The sequence below is a fragment of the Triticum aestivum genome, chromosome 5A (assembly GCF_018294505.1).
Source record: "Triticum aestivum cultivar Chinese Spring chromosome 5A, IWGSC CS RefSeq v2.1, whole genome shotgun sequence".
In the NCBI taxonomy this organism is placed as follows: Eukaryota; Viridiplantae; Streptophyta; class Magnoliopsida; order Poales; family Poaceae; genus Triticum; species Triticum aestivum.
Genome location: NC_057806.1, coordinates 578,812,173 through 578,829,096, shown reverse-complemented (window position 1 = coordinate 578,829,096; position 16,924 = coordinate 578,812,173).

The window sequence follows — 16,924 nt, the reverse complement described above, 5'->3', positions numbered from 1 at the left end:
CCCTGCGCGGATCACATCACCATCATCATCACCATGCCATCGTGCTGACGGAACTCTCCCTCAACCCTCTGCTGGATCAAGTGTTCGAGAGATGTCATCGAGCTGAACGTGTGCTGAACTCGGAGGTGTCGTACGTTTGGTACTAGATCGGTTGGATCGTGAAGACATTCGACTACATCAACCGCGTTAACCTAACGCTTCCGTTTTCGGTCTACGAGGGTACGTGGACATACTCTCCCCTTCTCGTTGCTATGCATCTCCTAGATAGATCTTGCGTGATCGTAGAATTTTTTTTGAATTTGCATGCTACATTCCCCAACACTTAGCTAGTTGGGGTTTTAGCATGAGCACACAGGGATAGAAGATGATCCAAGTAGAAATCTTCAGTAGTATGGTATATTTTGGGTGATTCTTCAACCATTGGTTTAGTAGGTACAACTAATTTTTTTTGGTATTTTGTGTTTCATATCCATAAATAAAGATATAAAATACCTTAGAACAGCAAATACAATCTATTTAGTGATAAGCAAACAAGAACGCACAAGAATATTCACCCCACGCTATTGCTCCCGGAAACGGCGCCAGAAAAAGGTCTTGATAACCAACAAGAGTAGGGGATCAATTGTAGCCTCTTTCGATAAGTAAGAGTGTCGAACCCAACGAGGAGCTAAAGGTAGAACAAATATTCCCTCAAGTTCTATTGACCACCGATACAACTCTACGCACGCTTAACGTTCTCTTTACCTAGAATAAGTATGAAACTAGAAGTACTTTGTAGGTGTGATAGGCTAGGTTTGCATGATAATAAAGAGCACATAAATAAAATCAAGTTAGTTTTAGTAGAGAGCTTTTTGTCACAAGAAAGTTATTTGTCCCCAGGCAATCGATAACTAGACCGGTAAACACTATTGCAATTTTATATGAGGGAGAGGCATAAGCTAACATACTTTCTCTTCTTGGATCATATGCACTTATGATTGGAACTCTAGAAAGCATCCACAATTACGAATGATCATTAAGGTAAAACCCAACCATAGCATTAAAGTATCGAGTCCTCTTTATTCCCATATGCCATGACCCACTTATCCATGTTTGTGTTTTATCACTCACACAACACAGACAATAAGCAAACCATGAACATATTGCAAACCCTACAGCGGGGATCCCTCATGGCTGCACGACATGGAGTGCACCATAGGATAGCAACAATAATAAAACATGTAGCTCAAACCACTCACGATCATCAATCAACCCATAGGACAAAATGGATCTACTAAAACATCATAGGATAGCCATGCACCATTGGGAAATAATATATAGAATTGAGCACCATGTTTAAGTAGAGATTACAATGGGGAGAAGAGGTGTTACACCGCTGCATAGAGGGAGAGAGAGTTGGTGATGATGGCGGCGAACTTGTTGGTGTAGATTGCGGTCACGATGATGGCCCCGGTAGCGTTCCGGCGCCATCGGGAGAGAGGGGGAGAGAGCCCCCTTCTTCTTGTTCTTCCTTGACCTTCCCCCTAGATGGGAGAAGGTTTTCCCCTCTGGTCCTTGGCTTCCATGGCAGCGGAGGGGCGGGAGCCCTACTGAGATTGGATCTCTCTCTCTCTGTTTCCTTTTGTTTCTGCGCCCCCAGATTCTAGCCTTTCACCGTTTCTTAAATTCCCGGAGATCTGTAACTCCGATTGGGCTGAAATTTTAACACGATTTTTATCCGTATATTAGATTTCTTGCACCAAAAAAGGGCACCAACCGTCTTACGGAGTGTCCACAAGGACAAGGGGCGCGCCCTACCGCCTGGGGCGTGCCCTCCGTCCTTGTGGGCCCCTCGGGCATCATCTCGCGTTGATTCTTTTTCCCAAAAATCACATACATTCAAAAAAATCTTCGTAAGTTTTTATCTCGTTTGGACTACGTTTGATATGGATTTTCTGTGAAACAAAAAACATGCAACAAACAGGAACTAACACTGGGCACTGGATCAATATGTTAGTCCCAAAAATAGTATAAAAAGTTGCCAAAAGTATATAAAAGTTGTAAAACATTGGCATGAAAGAATCAAAAATTATAGATACGACGGAGATGTATCAACCTTGATCTGGCTGACCATTTCGGTTGTGTTGCCTAATCGCAAATAGTTCTTCCATCTAAAGTGTATGCCGTCAATCGCAGAAACCTTAATCTGGCTGACCATTTCTATTATGTTGCCTAATCATGTATAGTTAATCCGAGTGAACGGTATGCCGTATATCACACACACCTTCATCTGGCTGCCCGTTTCTGTTCTTCTACCTCACCGCAAATAGTTCATTGGACCCAACCGTATGCCCCAGGTCGCACACACAACTAAAATCGGAACCGTGTTTGATGTATCTGCCATCGCAAATGTTTTGCTTCTTTTTTGACAATTTTTTACATCACCGTTTGCCATTAATGCATCCCACACAGTTTTGTTTAAGGGTCTCTCATTGTAGTGTCGCGTTAGCAGCATCCTGTAGTAGTGTATGAATATTATTTGAGTCTTTTCTGGACTCTTTTATGCATGATTGAGATAGCTTAGTATTTCTCTCCGATCTATTGATTAGGTTTGGCCTACTAGATCGATTTTTCTTGCAATGGGAGAGGCGCTTTGTGATGGGTTCAATCTTGCGGTGTCCTCACCCAGTAACAGAAGGGGTAGCGAGGAACGTATTGTATTGTTGCCATTTGATGTCTACTACACAACTTGTTCTTGTAGACTCGTGTTGGCCCTCCAAGCGCAGAGGTTTGTAGGACAGTAGCAAATTTCCCTCAAGTGGATGACCTAAGGTTTATCAAGCCATGGGAAGCGTAGGATGAATATGATCTCTCTCAAACAACCCTGCAATCAAATAATAAGAAGTCTCTTGTGTCCCCAACACACCAAATACAATGGTAAATTGTATAGGTGCACTAGTTCGACAAAGAGATGGTGATACAAGTGTAGTAATGATAGTACATATTGATTTTTGTAATAGTAAAATAAAAACAACAAAGTACAAAGTAATAAAAGTGAGCAGAAACGGTATTGCAATACTTCAAAACGAGGCCTAGGGTCTGTACTTTCTCTAGTGCAATCTCTCAACAATGCTAATATAATTGGATCATATAACCATCCCTCAACGTGCGATGAAGAATCACTCCAAATTTCCTATCTAGCGGAGAATATAAGAAGAAATTGTTTGTAGGGTACGAAAACACCTCAAAGCTATTCTTTCCGATCAATCTATCCTAGAGTTCATACTAAAATAACACCAAGCTATTCTTTCCTATCGATCTATCCAAGAGTTCGTACTAAAATAACACCATATGACTGATGTCGCTTGAAGCTATGTCGATATTTCCCCAAAGAGGAAGGCATGATGCAGCACAGCGGTGGTAGGTATTTCCCTCAGATATGAAACCGAGGTCATCAAACTAGTAGAATAACCAAACAACGTAAAGTAAACAGCCCCTGCACACAGATAACAAATCCTCACAACCCGACGTGTTAACAGGGTTGTCAATCCCTTTCAGGTAATGGTGCCAGAAATTGGTGCGTGACGGGAAAAAGGTTGTAATAGATTGGATAAATAGATCGCAAATAAAATAAAATGCAGGAAGTTATTTTTGTATTTTTGGATTAATAGGTCTGAAAATAAATGCAAATAAAAGTAGATCGCAAAGGCAAATAATATGAGAAAGAGACCCGGGGCCGTAGATTTCACTAGTGGCTTCTCTCGAGAAAAATAGCAAAGCGGTGGGTGAACAAATTACTGTTGGGCAATCGATAGAACTTCAAATACACATGATGATATCCAGGCAATGATCATTGTATAGGCATCACGTCCAAGATTAGTAGACCGACTCCTGCCTGCATCTACTACTATTACTCCACACATCGACCGCTATCCAGCAAGCATCTAGTGTATTAAGTTCATGGAGAAATAGAGTAATGCAATAAGAATGATCAGATGATGTAGACAAGATCTATCTATGTAGAGATATACCCCATCATTTTATCGTTAGTAGCAACAATACATACATGTCAGTTCCCTTTTTGTCACTGGGATCAAGCACTGTAAGATTGAACCCACTACAAAGCACCTCTTCCCATTGCAACATAAATAGATCAAGTTGGCCAAAAAAACAAAATATCAGAGAAGAAATACGAGGCTATAAGAGATCATGCATAAAAGAGATCAAAGAAACTCAAATACTTTCATGGATATAAAAACATAGATTTGATCATAAACTCAAAGTTCATCGATCCCAACAAACACACCACAAAAAGAGTTAGATCATATGGATCTCCAAGAGACCATTGTATTGAGAAGAGAGAGAGAGATGAAGCCATCCAGCTACTAACTACGGACCCGAAGGTCTACAAGGAACTACTCACGCATCATCGGAGAGGCACCAATGGAGGTGGTGAACCCCATCCGAGATGGTGTCTAGATTGGATCTGGTGGTTCTGGACTCTGCGGCGGCTAGATTAATATTTCGTCGAATCCCCTAGGGTTTCTGGAATATTGGGGTATTTATTGAGCAAAGAGATGGTCCAGGGGTCACCCGAGGTGGGAACAACCCACCAGGGCGCGCTTGGACCTCCTAGCGCGCCCTGGTGGGTTGTGCCTCCCTCGGGGCACCACCTAGGTGCAGCCAGGGCCCGTTCTGTTCCTTCTGGCCCATAAAAATTCTCCATAAAGTTTCGTGGCATTTGGACTCCGTTTGATATTGATTTTCTACGATGTAAAAAACATGAAAAAAACAGCAACTGGCACTTGGCACTATGTCAATAGGTTAGTACCAAAATACCAAAAATGATATAAAATGATTATAAAACATCCAAGATTGATAATATAACAGCATGGAACAATCAAAAATTATAGATACGTTGGAGACGTATCAACATCCCCAAGCTTAACTCCTACTCATCCTCGAATAGGGAAGTGATAAAAACAGAATTTTTGATGTGGAATGCTGCCTAACTTGTCATATCATATTTCTTTCTTTATAGCATGGACATTTGGACTTTTATATTGTTCAAAGCAATAGTCTAGTTTTGACATTATAATTTAAATACTCAAGCATATCAACAAGCAACCAGGTCTTTCAAAATATCAATGCTAAAATATGCTATCCCCTGCCCATCATGCTCAACCATTGATGCATTCATGAAACACACTCGCATATTAGCTATGTCCAGTACTCAAGTACGATCGTATTGCCTCCTAGTTGGTGCTTTTGTAAGAGAAGATGGAGACTCGAATCCAAAATAAAAATTGCATAAAGTAAAAGATAGGCCCTACGCAGAGGGAAATAGGGATTTGTAGAGGTGCCAGAGCTCAAAGCGAAAAACTTAGAGATAAAAACATTTTGGGAGGTGTATCCATCCCACCAACGAAAATGACTTAGAGTTCCGAATACTTTCCATGCTTGGATATAGCATAGGCGGTTCCCAAACAGAAAATAAAGTTTGTTCCTTTTTCAACCATACTTTCACTTTTCATGGCTAACTGTATCCATGGGTGCCCTCCATACCAACACTTTCCAAGGAATTTATTATTTGACAACATAAAGTAAATTCATTTTTTTGCATTTCGGGACTGGGCATCCCTAATACCCTTTGCCTTACTCTCGTGCAATGACAAGTGAATAAACACTCATCTTGAAAATAACACATCTAGCATGGAAAATATTAGCCACCCCTCACTGCTCCACAAGCGAAACAAACACACAAAAGAGAAGTTTATTTTTAAAAATTAGAGATGGCACATGCAAATTTGCTAAGAACGGTAAAAGAATACCGCATATTGGTAGATATAGTGGAGTCATGTGGCAAAACTGGGTTAAAGGTTTTTGGATGCACAAGTAGTGATCATACTTAGTGCAAAATGAAGGCTAGCAAAAGATTGGGAAGCGACCAACCAAGAAATTGTCAGCGTTCTGGGAACGGGGGTCCCCAGACTTGCCTGCCTGCGGCCTGCGGCATCGCTTGAGTTGGGGCCCAGTGCGGCCCAGCTTCATCAGCTCAAGCTCAAGACCCTCGCAAGGGGCCAAGCCTTGCGGGGCGGACGACAGGAGGCTTCCTTAGGAGCAGCCTCATCAGGCATGCTCATGAGGAGGCGGAGAGATTAAGGTAGGGGTGCCTCGCGAGGAGCCCGTGACGCAAGCCATGACGATCGAGATTAGGCGGGCGCCAGGCGGGCGCCGGCCTGCGCAGTGTCCTTGTTTCCCCTTCGGTGCAAAGGGAGCAAGCACAGGCCAAGGCATCGGGCAAAGGTTACCATTCCGGTGCAACGAGACCAAGACCAGCAGAGCGGCAGGACGGAGATCATCGTGGAGCCCAAGACGGTGTCATCACCAGTGCTTTTGGCAGCCGAAGACCACCTTTGGTCAGGATAACTTGTACTAGATATTCCCCTTCAAAATGGCCAATTGTTGGCGCCCTTCCCGCTCATTATTTGGGAAGAGGACCAGGGCCTCTATAAATAGGACTAGCCCCCGGAGGAGAAGAAGGGGGGAGGAAAGGAAAAAAGAGGAAATGAAAGGAAGAAAGAGAGAAGAGAGAAGAGAAAGAGAGAGAGAGAGAGATCCGGACCAAGTAGAACACACTGCACCAGCTCAAGAACACCTCTCGCGAGGCCATTCTTCCCCCTGTATTGTTCATCAACAACCCCTGAGGCAATCCACCACACCACACACTGGAGTAGGGTATTACACCACATCGGTGGCCCGAACCAGTATAAACCTCGTGTCCTTTGTGTGTTCTTCTTTCCGGCCGAGATTTCTTGCGAGCCATAGAAGCGCGAGTCGGTAGGGGAAAGATCTCCGTGCGCACCCCAGAGTTCGAACCTTAAGGGTCTGCCAAAACCCAAAATCCGACATTTGGCGCGCCAGGTAGGGGTGCGCTGGAATCTTTCTTCCGCTGTTTGCGTGTGATCTTCCGTCGTTTCCATGGCTGACGCTCGTCGGGCTCGCGCCGAGCGTCGGGCTCGCGCCGAGTGTCGGGCTCGCGCCGAGCATCGGGCTACTCTCGCCATCCGCGTCACCCAGACGGCGCCCGTCGGCGGACGCCCTCGTCGTTCCCCATCGCCTACCACCAACGCCGCCACCGGCCCGGCGGGAAACGAGCAGCAGACCTCGTCCCAGCATCCTTCGGTGCGGCGGGAGGGCCGCACCACAACCCCATCACTGACTCTAGCCGGTTCGTCGTCCCACGCCTGTCGCGCCCCCATGGACACGCACACCGCGCTGCTCCTAGCAAGAAAGCTCCTGCACCACTGCCCCGTCGACGACCTCTACGAGGACTGGCTCGCCCGCATCACCGAGCTCGTCAGCACCGCAGGGGGATCTCCCTTGTTGTCCCTCTCGCTGCCTCGCCCTCCATTCTGCGCAGGGGCAAGGATCAGGAGGCGCCTCAGCCACCTCCTCCACAAGAAGGCACCCTGGCTCCAAGGCGCGCAGCCCTAGGGCGAGACCCTCCATGTCCGGCGCCTGTGTGGCAAGAAGGGAGCTGCCAAGAGATCCCTCGTCCCCAAGATGGTGCTCGCGCACTCCCAGCACCGGCGCGCCAAGATCGCGTCCCTGCGCCTCCATGCCGAGACCCCTCGCTGCTCCAAGCGGCGGCGCGTGGTAATCACCAGGAGCAGCCCCAGCACCAGCAAAGGGCGCCGGTGGCCACAGTAGGCCGCCATGCCTTCACCCCCGAGCTATGCGGCGTCACACGGCCAGGCAAGTTCAAGCCTGATCTTCCCCCTCGCTACGATGGCACGGCGGACCCCACGGAATTCCTGCAGCTCTACGAGCTGGGCATCGAAGCCGCGAACGGAGAGGAAAAGGTCATGGCGAACTGGTTTCCCATGGCGCTCAAGGACGGCGCCCGCACCTGGCTCCTGAACCTGGCTCCCAGCACAATCTCCTCCCTGGGACGAGATGCGCACTCGCTTCATCGCCAACTTCCAGGGCACTCGCGACCGGCCCCCGGCCATAGGCGACTTGCGCCGCATCAAGCAACAGCCAGGGGAAACCTTGCAAAAATACATCCAGCGCTTCAACAACGCTCGCCTCAAGATCCCCAGGGTGACTGAGGAAGCCATTATCTCAGCCTTCTCCGATGGCGTGCGCGACATCAAGATGAAGGAGGAGCTGGCAATCCATGAAGACATGTGCACATCCCTGGGGCTGTTCAACTCGGCGACCAAGTGCGCCAGGGCTGAGGAAGGACGCCTCTCCCTCCTCGAGCTTCCAGCTGCCAACCCATAAGAGAAAAAGCACAAGGCCAAGGACGTGAGTCGTAAGGGAGCTGCCGGGCTCGCAGCGGAACCAGACACCAAGCGAGGCAGGGATCAGCCTGAGTCATCCAAGGGTAGCCGATACTTCGTGTACCACGACCTCCACACCCACAACACCAACAAATGCCAAGAGCTCAGGGCCGTGCGAGATGGGCGTATCGGCCGACGCCCCGAGCGCAACGACAGGGGCTATGGCCGAGGAGGAGGAAGTGGTGGAGGACGATGGGAAGACCATGGCCCTCGCCAAGGGTGGCATGACCGACCTCACGAGGATCACTGGCAGGACCAGCCTCGCGAGGGAGGCTGGAGGGATTAGCCTCGTGAGGATCGCCCGCGCGGCAACGCAGGCCTCCCTCCTCTACCGCCACCACCAAGAAGGAACGAAGACTAACATCAGGATGAGGGGACTGGGGGCTTCCAGGAGCCGCGCGCAATCGCTGCATCTTGGGTGGCGCCCAGGCCCCAGCATCACAACGCATCTTCAAGCAGTTTGCTCGCGAGGTGAATGCAGTCCTCTCCAAGCTTGAGGCCACGCCCCCTCTCAGGTGGTCTGGATGTGCCATCATGTTCAGCTCAGCGGATCAGCTCAAGTGCGCGGCAACGGTCGGAGTTCTCCTGATGCTTTGCTCCCCAGTCATCAGCAATGTGCAGGTCACCAGGACCCTCGTTGATGGCGGAGCAGGACTCAACATCCTGTCCGTCGAGACGTTCAACGATCTCCAAGTGTCGTATGATCAGCTCCAGCCGACCAAGCCTTTCTCAGGAGTCACTGATGGTTCCACCATTCCGATAGGGCAAGTTCGCCTGCCAGTCACCTTCGGGCAGCGCAACAACTACCGCACCGAGCTCATTGACTTCGACGTCGCCCACATTCACCTGCCATACAACGCCATCCTCGGGTACCCAGCCCTAGCCAAGTTCATGGCAGTGACTCACCATGGCTACAATGTCCTCAAGATGCCAGGAAGCGGTGGAGTCATCACCGTACCCTGTGAGGAAAGGGACGCGGTGTGTTCACTTGAGCGTGTGTTCCAAGCCGCAGCAATCGAAGACCCAGATCACAGGAGCGGAAGACTTCCCGAGGCGACCCTTAAGAAGAAGAAGGCTTCGCCTAGCCCAAGCCATAAGGAGGCAGGCACCTCCCGAGGCATTGCGTCAGGATTCGCGCCCGTTCAGGGAGCGCCACCCTCTGTCACATAGGAAAGCGCGCCCGGCACCCTCCTCAGGCAAGGCTCGGGGGCTCTTTCTTGGAGAGCCACCGACTTTGCCAAGGTCACGAGGGAGGCGCTTGGGCACCACTTGGAGGGGTGCTTCCAGGCATGTTTCTATCAGGAAGGTACGAGGCAAGGAAGACCAAACCCTCAGGAGTTCATCGCAGGAAACACCCAGGAGCTACAAGAGTCGAGAGTCATGCGCAGCAGCCGCCACTTGCCCGTCGTGGCCCCACATCCAGGAGAGGATGGTGGGCTGCGTGTCTACATCGACGTGCCAGGGCTCAACCGAGCCGCGTCTCAGGAGCGCCTCTGGCCTTCGCGCGTGGGGTGTTGCGAGGGCCACCTCACAGCTACTTTCGCATGCCTTTCGGCCTGTCGAACACGGTCGCCGCTCGTCAATGCCTGCTGAGGAGCATTCTGGAGGCTCAGGAGGTCAGGCATTGTGCGGTCCTGGCGGAGGTGGAGATGGCCCTCGAAGACCTACCCGTGCCCCCGGAGCCTCCCGAGGCTCCTGGGCCTGGGGGCTCGTGAGGGTCGAGGTCTTCACCGCGCGTCGCCCACTTCTTCGGCATCACTTCATCTTCAACGGCATCAGGTGCCATCTTTCAAGTTCCATTTTTAGCTGGGAGAACCCACAGGGCCGCGTCGTTCCCAGGTCGCGTGGGTCCGTCCCTGCGGCATGTATCCGTTTTGCTTACGCTCTTTACCTACCTTGTTGGGGCGCCCCTTGGGCTGCATCATCCCCAAGCTGCTCGAGCCTGGCCCAGCGGCGCCTGATTTTCCCACATCTACCTGAAACGGATTTGCTCCTTCGTACTTAACATACCTGACCTAATCGCCTGCTCGATTGACACCTACCCATGGAGCCGCTCGCTCTGGCACGACGTCTGCGTACGGGTCCGTCCCTGCAACGCTGATAAATCTGAGTGGTCGAGCTATGGCCGCGGCAGCCCCGCAAGGCGCCACCTTACCAGGCCCTCAGTGTCCCAATCACTCCCTCGGAGTGACCAATGGTTGGCTGGCAACCATAGCGACAGGTCTTATCTCTCCTTATGATTGGTATGCAGGACCCACTCCAAGAGCAACGTTGGGGACATCACGGGCTATCTCTCCCTCTCTCCGGCACGGACCGCTTGCATGTTAAAAGGGGGGCGCCTGAGCATCGCGACTCATGGGCTCCTACTAGCTCTCCAGCCCTCACCCCCTGGCCTTGACCCACGGCATCGCGACCTGTCATACCAGCAGCGGCTGAGCTTGCTCGAGGGCCGGGACCTGAGGACGTAGAGCATTAAGGAAAGTGTGGGGAAGTGGGAATAATCTCGCGAGGACCTAACCCAGCAGCACCTCAGCTACCGCCACTCGGGTCGGGCGCCCCGTCGAAGAACTACCCCAAACTCAAAAGATAAGTCACGCCCTTACAGGAGCTGGACCAACGTAGCACCAAACCCTCGCTTAGTGCAGCTCTGTCATGACGACGTTGCCTTCCTTTCTCGCCCAGCGAGGGATGCTCGAGCGCTAAAGGGGACCTCCCGAGCATCGCGACTCGGGGGCTCTTACCAGACCTCGGGCCGCTCACCTCCTGGCCTTGACCACGGCATCGCGACCTGGCATACCAACGATGGCTGAAGCCTGCCTGGGGACTGGGACCTGTCAGCGTAGAGCGCTAAGTCCTCGTGAGTATAGAAAGGGGGAGCCGAGCCGGGACAGGACAAGCATCTCGCATCGATTCATATTAGGGATATAATGTTCGCAAAAGACATGGCAGGCGCCTTACATACCCCCGCGGGGTGTTGCTTCGATTCCTCGCAGGGAACAAAAGGTACTAATCCTAAGGAATGCTAATTGCCCGCGCCTCCGCAAGCGACGCCATCATCAACAGTGGACTGCCCGGCGCCGGCGCCAACCCCACCCAAACAGTGGTGTCGGCGGCCCGATGTAGTTGCCCTACTCCAAGCACGGCTCGAGCTCGGAGGCTCATAGCTGTCGTCGCTCGTCTCCAGAGTCACGAGAAGCTCGGGGGAGCCGCTGGATTCCCCAGCTCCTCCGCTGCCGCCTAAAGAGCTACTGGAGGGCTGATGGGCAGGCCAGGTCCTCGCCAGTCCGATGCCCCTGCCGCTTTCCTTGGGGCAGCACTCCAACCAGCGTCATTGAGCATCGAAGACCTTGAAGAACATCAGGGAGGCGCCGTCGTATTCAAGATGAATTATGAGGGCACCCTCCGTCCGGCAGACCCGGGCGATCTCACCGCAGCCTCGGGTCATGTAGACCTTGCCCAGAGTGACGACCGCGACCTCCGCTCCGGTCGTGAGGGTGCTGCAGTCGGCGTGCTGCAGCCAGAGCTCCAGAGACCCGCTCGGTGGCATCTCGAAGGCGAAGGAGGGAGGAAGGCAGATCCAAGAGCATGGGGGCATGGCGGCGTGAAGCACGAGCTCACAAGAGGAGCCCTCGGCGTGGACTCCAGGAGGAACGGCGTGCACCGCCGTGACTCGCCGGTGTCGGCGGCGGCATCGTCGGTGTCGCTCGACGCCCTCTTCCCCAGGGCCCTCGATTCAGGCGTACAAGGGCAGTGGAAACCTAGGCGGCGGTCGCTTGTACCAGGGCCTCGACGCCTTCTACCAAGCACCCTCATCTCGGCGGTAAAGGACTAGCCGTTTCTTCGGCGGAAGAGGGTCGGGACCTTCTCGGGGGGCCTTTCCCTTCTCTTCTGCAGAAAACCGGCGGATTGGTGCCATTGGCGCAAGGAGAAGGAAGGACGAGGAAGAGGAAGGAAATGAGTAGCAGGAAGGGATAAGCTAACGAGGTGCATGCGGCCCCGTACTTATAGCTGGAGAAGGCCAACCGCCGGCCACCACGATCGCAGGTAATCATGACCCATTTCTCTACATGCAGGGACTTGTCAAGTTGAGCGGTTGCCGAGGCGTCGTGGGGAAGCACAGACGCACACGTCCAACCAATCGCCACGCGGCACCCATGGCCGCAGGCTATTGGGGCTCGCGGCACTTCGCGCTTGCCCCTTCGCTTCTCTGCTAAGCCAAGCCCAGGCGCGCCTTGGGCCCGGGGGCTACTGTCGGTGTTCTAGGAACGGGGGTCCCCAGACTTGCCTGCCTACGGCCCACGGCGTGGCTCGAGTGGGGGGCCAGTGCGGCCCAGCTTCATCAGCTCAAGTTCAAGACCCTCGCAAGGGGCCAAGCCTTGCGGGGCGGACGACAGGAGGCTTCCTCGGGAGCAGCCTCATCAGGCAGTCTCGCGAGGAGGCGAAGAGATCAAGGCAGGGGTGCCTCGTGAGGAGCCCGTGACGCAAGCCATGACGATCTAGATTAGGCGGGCGCCAAGCGGGCGCCGGCCTGCGTAGTGTCCTTGTTTCCCCTTCGGTGCAAAGGGAGCAAGCACAGGCCAAGGCATCGGGCAAAGGTTACCATTCCGGTGCAACGAGACCAAGACCAGCAGAGCGGCAGGACGAAGGTCACCGTGGAGCCCAAGACGGCGTCATCACCAGTGCTTTTGGCAGCCGAAGACCACCTTTGGTCAGGATAACTTGTACTAGATGTTCCCCTTCAAAATGGCTAATTGTTGGCGCCCTTCCCGCTCATTATTTGGGAAGAGGACCAGGGCCTCTATAAATAGGACTAGCCCCCGGAGGAGAAGAAGGGGGAAGGAGAGGAAAAAAGATGAAAAGAAAGGAAGAAAGAGATAAGAGAAAGAGAGAGAGAGAGAGAGATTCGGACCAAGTAGAACACACTGCACCAGCTCAAGAACACCTCTCGCGAGGCCGTTCTTCCCCCTGTATTGTTCATCAATAGCCCCTGAGGCAATCCACCACACCACACACTAGAGTAGGGTATTACACCACATCGGTGGCCCGAACCAGTATAAACCTCATATCTTTTGTGTATTCTTCTTTCTGGCCGATATTTCTTGTGAGCCATAGAAGCGCGAGTCGGTATGGGAAAGATCTTCGTGCGCACCCCAGAGTTCGAACCTTAAGGGTCTGCCGGAACCCGAAATCCGACAAAAATGAATAATCTCATAAGCGAGAATTAAGCATAACTAACACCAAATAATGCACCATAAGTAGGATATAATTTCATTGTATAACTATTGACTTATGTGCTTGCATAGGGAATCACAAACCTTAACACCAATATTCTTACTAAAGCATAATTACTCATCAAGATGACTCACATATCACATCATCATATCTCAAAACTATTACTAAAAATCAAGTTTATTTTGTCCAATGATCTTCATGAAAGTTTATATTATATCCTTCTTGGATATCTATCACTTTGGGACTAATTTTCATGTGTTGCTTTTGACAAGCTCAAACATATATAAGTGAAGATCATGAGCATAATATTTCTTTCTCTCAAATTAATTTAAGTGAAGCAAGAGAGAATTTCTTGAAAATTTTACTAACTCTCTAATAAATCTAAGTGAAGCAAGAGAGCATTTCTTCAAAAATACTAAAGCACACCGTGCTCAAAAAGATATAAGTGAAGCACTAGAGCAAGTCCATAGCTCATAAAAAATTTAAGTGAAGCATAGAGAGCAATTCTAACAAGTCATGACATAATTTTGGCTCTCTCAAGTAGGTGTGTCCAGCAAGAGATCAAGACTTAAAACACAAAATAAAACAAGCAAAGACTCATGTCATACAAGACGCTCCAAGCAAAACACATAGTATGTGACGAATAAAAATATAGTTTTGAGTAAAATACCGATGGTCGTTAGAAGAAAGAGGGGATGCCACTCGAGGGCATCCCCAAGCTTAGTTGGTTGCTCATTTTTGGATAATATCTTGGATGTCAGGGAATCCCCAAGCTTAGGCTCTTCTACTCCTTATCCCTTCACCCATCGTAAGATAACCCAAAACTTGAAAACTTCAATCACACAAAACTCAACAAAACCTTCTAGAGATCCATTAGTATAAGAATAATAAATCACTACTATAAGTGATGTATCAAACCAATTCATATTTTGTTCTTGCATTATATCTACTGTATTCCAACTTTTCTATGGCAAAAACTCAACAAAGAAAACCATAGAGCCATCAAAATAAGCACACAATACAAAGAAAACAGAATCTGTCAAAACAGAACAGTCTGTCGCAATCTGACTATTTAGAATACTTCTATAACTCCGAAACTTCTGAAAATTTAGGACGACCTGGGAAATTTGTATATTAATCTACTGCAAGTGGAATGGGTATTTTATCACTCTCTAATAAAAAATATAATTATTTTCGTCAGCATAAAAGTTTCTATTTTTTCAGCAAGATCAAACAACTATCACCCCAGAAGATCCTAAAGGCTTTACTTGGCACAAACACTAATTAAAACATAAATAACACAATCATAACAGTAACATAATTGTGATAACACTAAAAAACAAGAAACAAAAAGAAAAAATAAATTTTATTCTTTGGGTTGCCTCCCAACAAGCGCTATAGTTTTATACCCTTAGCCACGCATAAAGCAAGGATCTAAGTTTTGTCATCTTTGGTTCGAGATCCATAAGATTCCCTCATGATTGACTCATATGGTGGCATGATTCTTGTTCTAGGAAAGTGTTCCATACCCTTCCTGAAAGGAAATTGGAACTTAATAATGCCTTCTTTCATATCAATCACGGCACCAATAGTGCGTAAAAACGGTCTGCCAAGAATAATTGGACAAGATGGATTGCAATCAATATCAAGAACAATAAAATCTATGGGCACATAGTTTCTATTTGAAAGAATAAGAACATCATTATTTCTTCCCATAGGCTTTTTAATAGTGGAATCCTCCAAGTGAAAATTCAAAGAACACAATTCAAGATCGGTAAGACCAAGCACATCACATAAAGATTTCAGAATAGTAGAAACACTAGCACCCAAGTCACACAAAGCAAAACACTCATAATTTTTAATCTTGACTTTGATAGTAGGTTCCCATTCATCATGCAATTTTCTAGGAATTGAAACTTATAATTCCATTTTTTCTTCAAAAGCTTTCATCATAGCATCAACAATATGTTTAGTAAAAGCTTTATTTTGTTCATAAGCATGGGGCGAATTTATCATGTATTGCAACAAAGAAATACAATAAATCAAAGATCAACTATAATTTAAAGTATTTGTAATCCAGAAGAGTGGGTACATCACTAGCTAAAGTTTTGACCTCTTGAAACCCACTTTTATCAATTTTCTCAACAAGATTTTAACCCTCTGAAATATTGGGACGCCTTCTACCTAAAGTTGACTCTTCTCCAATCCCTTTTTCATCAATATTAATTTTAATAAACAAGGAATCAATAGAAGAAACACCAATCATTTTAAGATCTTCATCACTTTTACGAAAGAAATCACTAGAAAACGCGTTTTCTAAAAATTCTCTTCTAGCTCTAAGCATAGCGGTTCTTTTCTTACTTTCATCCATAGAAACATAAAGAACTTTAATTGATTCATCAACCTTAGGCACAAAAAATTTCATCTTGTGATTTTCCACATCATGAGCCATTCTATCAACACTTCTAGACAAATCATCAATCTTACTCAACTTTTCTTCTATGGAAGTGTTGAAAACTTTTTGTGTATTGATAAATTCTTTAATATTATTCTCAAGATCAGAGGTGTTCCTATTATTATTATAAGATTGATTATCATAGGAATTACCATAATTATTAGAGGAATTACTAGGAAAAGGCCTAGGATTAAAATTACCTCTATAAGCATTATTGTTGAAATTATTTCGAGAGATAAAATTCATATCTATGGCATCACTATTTTGCTCAATCAAAGTAGACAACGGCATATCATTAAGATCAATATGAGCACTTCTACTAGCAACCAATTTCACAAGAGCATCAACTTTTTCACTCAAAGAAGAAATTTCTTCAATCGAATTAACTTTTTTACTAGTAGGAGCTCTTTCGGTATGCCATTGCGAATAATTTGCCATAATATTATCAAGCAATTTGGTGGCTTCACCCAAAGTAATTTCCATAAAAGTACCACCCACAGCGGAATCTAAAAGATTACGAGAAACAAAATTCAACCCCAAATAAATATTTTGTATGATCATCCAAAGATTTAACCCATGAGTTGGGCAATTCCTTAGCATCATTTTCATCCTTTCCCAAGATTGTGCAACATGCTCATGTTCAGGTTGCTCGAAATGCATGATCTGGATCCTAAGGGAAATAATTTTTGCGAGCGGAAAATACTTAGTGATAAAAGCATCTTTGCACTTATTCCAAGAATAAATACTATTACGTGGCAAAGAAGAGAACCAAATTTTTGCAGAATCATGAAAAGAAAACGAAAATAATTTCATCTTGACCACATAATTGTCCACATCTTTTTTATTTTGCATATTGCATAATTCCACGAAGGTATTAAGATGGGACGCGACATCCTCATTAGGAGTACTG